Source organism: Ranitomeya variabilis, chromosome 1 (genome assembly GCF_051348905.1).
Source record: "Ranitomeya variabilis isolate aRanVar5 chromosome 1, aRanVar5.hap1, whole genome shotgun sequence".
In the NCBI taxonomy this organism is placed as follows: Eukaryota; Metazoa; Chordata; class Amphibia; order Anura; family Dendrobatidae; genus Ranitomeya; species Ranitomeya variabilis.
In genome coordinates, this window is record NC_135232.1 from 1,159,393,475 (window position 1) to 1,159,399,943 (window position 6,469).

A 6,469-nucleotide genomic window follows, 5' to 3' on the forward strand; every position below is an offset into this window, starting at 1 on the left:
GCAGAACTAACCAGTGCACAACGGGAATACAGTAAAGAAGTATTGGGACCAGAAGGAGTCGTGCTGTTAGACCGAGGCAACATCCTTCTGAGGCGCAAACAGTCGGTGGCCGGAACGCCGAGCAAGTAAGAGACTTTAAGTACACTGCAAACCACGGCCGGACAGCTAATTACAGGTTGGCTGTCCCACTTAACACCTAAGCAGACAACGGAGGCAGCTGTGGGAGAGGGGCGACTCTAGGGTCCCGGAAGAACTCCAGGCCTACCCCGTCATACGGGTGCGTCCTACCATATCACCTGGAGGACGAAGAGAACGAACAAATAGAGACAGACAGAAACAGTTGTGAGGACTATCCCGGGAGCTCAGCAGGGAAGAACTACAACACCCAGCGCTAGAAGGTAGACACTGATTCCCACCTGTAAAGAGGACTCCTGATGTGCCTTTGGACCGGCCGGTCTCTGACAACCCAGTTAACAGCGCTCTGGACTGAGGTCTCCGAAACCTTCAGTAAAGAGGTAAAGAGACTGCAACCTGGTTTCCTCGTTATTTACCGTGACTTGCACCCCACAACTGCACCATTATTACCGCTTATTGCACCGGACGTCCCCCACTGACAGACAGGGCCACGGACCGGGTCTAGCCACCGTGACAACCCCAGGACTGAGACCTAGAGGCCCGGCTCCGGGTACCCCTAGGCCCTGCGGCGGTGTGGGGGCGCTCCACATCCTCCTCCCATAAATATTCATCCCCATCCTCCTCCTCCTCCTCCTCTTCGTCCGCCACCTCGTCCAGGAGACTTCCCTGACCAGACAATGGCTGACTGTCATCAAGGCTTCCCTCCTCCTCGGCTGCAGACGCCTGCTCCTTAATGTGCGTCAAACTTTGCATCAGCAGACGCATTAGTGGGATGCTCATGCTTATGATGGTGACGTCTGCTCTTACCAGCTGTGTGCATTCCTCAAAACACTGAAGGACTTGACAGAGGTCTTGTAGCTTCGACCACTGCACACCAGACAACTCCATGTCTGCCATCCAACTGCCTGCCCGTGTATGTGTATCCTCCCACAAATACATAACAGCACGCCTCTGTTCGCACAGCCTCTGAAGCATGTGCAGTGTGGAGTTCCACCTTGTTGCAACGTCGATTATTAGGCGGTGCTGGGGAAGATTCAGCGACCGCTGATGGTTCTGCATACTGCTGGAGTGTACGGGCGACCGGCGGATGTGTGAGCAAAGTCTTTGCACCTTCAGGAGCAGGGCTGGTAACCCCGGATAACTTTTCAGGAAGCACTGCACCACCAGGTTCAAGGTGTGAGCCAGGCAAGGTATGTGTTTCAGTTCTGAAAGGGCTATGGCAGCCATAAAATTCCTTCCGTTATCACTGACTACCTTGCCTGCCTCAAGATGTACACTGCCCAGCCATGACTGAGTTTCTTGCTGCAAGTACTCGGCCAGTACTTCCGCTGTGTGTCTGTTGTCACCCAAACACTTCATTTGTAACACAGCCTGCTGACGCTTACCACTAGCTGTTCGATAATGGGACACCTCGTGTGCAACACTGGCAGCTGCGGATGGAGTTGTCCTGCGACTGCGCTGTGTGGACCAGCTTTTGCTTAAAGAGGAGGAGGAGGGGTGGCGAACGCCTACAGCCAACTGTTTCCTAGACCGTGGGCTAAGCATGCTGGTGGAGGGCTGGGATGGCTTTTCTCGCAAAGAAATGCCGACTGGGTAGGTCATAGCGTGGTACTGCGTAGGCCATCAGGTCTTTGAAAGCTTTGCTTTCAACCAACCGGTGGGGCATCATCTCTAACGAGATTAGTCTACCAATGTGGGCATTCAAACCCTGTGTACGTGGATGAGAGGATGAGTACTTTCTTTTCCTAACGAGAGTCTCTTGTAGGGTGAGCTGGACTGGAGAGCAGCATATGGTGGAACTAGCGGTGGTGGTGGTGGACATGGCGGATTGAGAGAGGGTTTGTGATGGTATTCTTGTTGTTGGCCTACATACAGTGTTTCCTACCAAAAACCTTGTGATTCCCTGACTGCTTTGGCCTTGCGACGATACCTCCACATTTGCTGCTGGTGGTGTCCTAACCGGTGGGCTTACAGTGAGGGAAGCAATTTAGCGTTGCTGACTACCTTCATTCTCACCAGGTGCACCAACGGTACGGGACGTTTGGTAGTTAGTCCAGGCTTGCAAGTGCATGCAGGTTAAATGTCTAAGCATGCACGTTGTATTTAAATTTTGGAGATTCTTCCCTCTGGTAAAGGTCTTTGAGCATTTCTTACAGATAACTTTGCACTGATCATTCGGACCTTGGTTAAAAAATTGCCACACTACACTCTTCCTACTATGGAATACTTTTTCAGGCATTGCACGCTGTGCTACTTTCACCGGATGGCCACGCTGTCCTAAAACTGTTTTTGTTTTTGACAAACATTTTTGGTCAGATACGGGCCTGCCAGATCAAAGCTGTTGCGATGTTGATGCCTGCTGCGGATCACCCTCCTCCGCTTCTGAGCTACTGGCAGCGGCACCCTGTTCCCCCAATGGCTGCCAATCTGGGTCAACAACTGGGTCATCTATCACCTCCTCTTCAATGTCCTGTGCACCTTCCTCTGTGTCACCATGTAAGGTGCTATAGCGTTCGGGACGGGGCACCATAGTCTCATCAGGGTCAGATTCAGGCTCTGAACACTGCGAGGGCAATGTTGTGATCTGAGTCAATGGAACAGCATAATAATCTAGCTGTGGCTGTGCATGTGTGCACTCCATGTCCGATTCATCTTGTAATGGGCTATTAACTACGGTATTTCCCTTTCTAACCCTGGCACGGTATGTGTAAAGAGCTCCATGGAGTAACCTGTAGTGTTGCCTGACGCATCCTTCACTTTTGGTTTGGGTGAAGGACACAAGGACTCGCTGATTTTATATTTGGAACTTTCTGAAGAGGAGGCGAAAGAGCTAGAGGCTGAGTCAGCAAGGAAAGCCAAAACTTTTTCCTGCTGCTCCGGTTTTAAAAGCTTTTTTCCTACTCCCAGATAAGGGAGCCTTCGAGGCCTTGTGTAGCCAGACGATGACGCTGGCTCAACACCTCCAGCCTTAGGTGCTATTGTGCTTTTCCCACTACCACCAGATGCACCACCACCACCACCATCAGTACCAGCTGGCAACCTACGCCCACGGCCTCTTCCACCAGACTTCCTCATTTTTGGGAAAATCTAACCAAAACAACAACCGTTATATGGTACTGTAATACAAGGTAGAAGGTGTAGATAAAATTGTTGAGAATTTGAATCTCTCTTTTTTTTTTTTTTGGACACTGAACCCAAACTCAGGACCTGTGTATAAAACAACACAATGTAAGTGGCAGAAAGTAGCTGGCTGATATACGACAAACTAACAGGACTGAAGTATATCCACTTTGTGAGAATTTGAATCTCACTTTTTTTGGGGGGGAGACTGAACCCAAACACAGGCCCAGTGTATAAAACAACGCAATGTGAGTGGCAGAAAGTGGCTGGAAGATATATGAAAAAATCCAAGGACTGTAGTACAATTTCAATCTCCCTACAATGATCTCAGGACAAGTATGGCAGCAATAAAAAGGACTGCTGCACACAAAAGTGTGGACAAATAAACAAGATAACTGTGCAGAAAGGAGCAACAGGATTTTTGCTTTTAAAAAAGCAGTTGGTTTGCACAGCAGCGTGCAAACAGCAATGCAGCTATCAGGGAGCCTTATAAGCTACAGAGCTGATGCACAGAAATCTAGCCTCCACCGTCCCTGCAAAAAAAGGTGGTGTTGGACGGTGGAAATCGCTACAGCAAAAGCGGTTTGTGGGTTAATCTTCCCTCCCTAACTCTATCCCTGCTTCTGACGAAGCTGCAGCAACCTCTCCCTATGCTAAGATCAGCAGCAGTAAGGTGGCGGTCGGCGTGCACGCCCCTTTATAGCCCCTGTGACGCTGCAGAAGCAGTGGGGACCGAGACCTATGTCATCACGCTGCCCACATTCTGCGTCCTCCTTCATTGGCTGAAAAATGGCGCTGAATGCGTCATACGAAACGCGATTTTGGCGCGAAGATCGCCGAACTCATGGCCGATACCACACTAGGATCGGGTCGGGTTTCATGAAACCCGACTTTGCCGAAAGTCGGAGATTTTTGAATTTGTCAGATCCGTTTCGCTCAACCCTACCCTCTAAAGGTGTACTATCATAAAACCTCAAAGTGCAAATCAATATTTTATTCTTACTCTTCTACACATGCAGGACTGTCTATCAACCCCCACGGGCTCACTGCATCTTTCGTCTTCAATTTTATTTAAAGTACATCATTTAACATTTTATTCTCAAAGTACATCAAACGTGCTCCCAGGAGCTACAGACTCTCACTCCTGCTCAGCTATTCTCCTTACGTACCATCTCCGCCTAGCTGATGTTCCCTGACAAGCTCCCTTTATTTTCTTCAACAGTGCATTATCAACTAACTTTCCGGCTACATACTATTAACTATGTAAGGCTACGTTCACATTTGCGTTGTGCGCCGCAGCGTCGGCGCCGCAACGCACAACGCAAACAAAAACGCAGCAAAACGCATGCACAACGCTGCGTTTTGCGCCGCATGCGTCCTTTTTTTGATTGATTTTGGACGCAGCAGAAATGCAACTTGCTGCGTCCTCTGCGCCCGGACGCGTGCGCCGCAGTGACGCATGCGGCGCAAAACGTAAGTGCGACGCATGTCCATGCGCCCCCATGTTAAATATAGGGGCGCATGACGCATGCGGCGACGGTGTGGCGCCCGACGCTGCGGTGCAGACCGCAAATGTGAACGTAGACTAATACATTAACTTTTTGGTGCAGTGCAACAACATTCAAGTCTTTTCTGAGGTAAAGCAGCATTTAAATCACATCATCTGTATTCAAGTTTATTTAAAGTCGACGTGATGCGAGGGACCCGTGACGAACCACCGAACGTTGTCTTGGGTGGGCTACAAGACGTGTAATCCTGACCCGGAATTCTGCCACACCAACGGGTTTTTCCTCAGGTCTGTAAGGCAAAGTTATTTTTACAGCAACAATTAACAGCAGTTTCTGTTAAGAGGCAGTCTCTGTAAAAGCCTCCTTTGTAAAACCAGTAGGGAGCACCTTTAAGAAGGTGCAAACTATTTACAAGGACAGTTTGTGAATCATTTACTGTCCATGATTCAAATGTTCTTTAAAGGCAATGATAAAACTTGTGCAAAACAGGTGAAGAACTTGGAATCCTCCTATAACTGAGGACCCCTTTAAGGCATAGCCCTGGACTGGTTTAAGCAACAAAGAAACAGCTTAAGTGCAACAAACAGTCAATTCTGGAACTTGCAGCCAGGAATTAACTTTTAACTATTTACAGTTTTCTTTTACTTGAACCATTCTGGAGGTTTACCGGCGGGGGGTAGTCCTGCTGGATATTGGCGACCACCTGGTACTAAATAGAGTGCATCCGCACTCCGGATGGGGGTCTGCGTGCTGACAGTTCTCCGTGCCACCAAGGTTTGGGTACACTTAGAACACATGGTGACCGGTGTCAGGGTCACCTGTTCAGATGGAGCATGCAGTGTTTCCCTAGGTGCGGATTTAGGGCTTTGAGGTGGCGATGTGGTGGCTTCCAGTTTGTATTTGTAGACATGGAGGGCATACCACCCCTTGTCCCCCCAATGTCACGTGTATGTGACGCGGTCACCTGGATATAAATCCCGACCTGGGTATCCCTCCATGAGGTGTGCCTCCACATCACGCCGGTTCACAAACACTTCCGGATAGAGGCCTGGTTCCTTAATAAAGCCCCAGCCTCCCTGCAGGCGAAAGGTTACAACAGTTCCGTAACGCTGCAGTCCCCAGTCCTCCTTACTCATCTGCCTGGCCCGAGCTTTAGCTTGCAAGTCTTTTTTGTGGTCAGCCTGGCGCCGGCGCTCTGCCTCCCTCTCCTTCTGCTCTTGCCGGAGGGTTTCCTGGCGTTGGTAATCCGCTAGCCCGACCACCTCGATCTTCTCTCCCTCTAGCTGGCCCTCTCCAGGGAACCCAATTAGGTTGGTAGTGGCGCGAGTCCATTTAAAGGTCACCCACTCTCCCTGGATGTCCACCGTCTGCTTAGTGGGCTGCAGCGGGACGTCGGAGGTTTTCAGGGTCTCCCAGGGCCTTTCCCACTCTAGGTGGCTACACACCCGGCTGGGTGGTGGTGGTGGGGGTGAGTCTACAGCCACTAGCAGGGATTCCTCGGCTACCGGGGAAGGGTCGGTGTCATTACCTGCCTTTGTGGCGTCTCTGGTGCCGGTCTCCTCTTCTGCAGGCTGCGGTTCCGGCTACTGGCTGCGCCGCTGCTCCTCGCGGCTGGTGGTCGCGCGATGCCACAAGCTCCGGAGCTGCCGACACAACTCGTCCACTTCCGCTCCCAGAACCTCCTGGTTCATGCAGCCTGGTAGGGT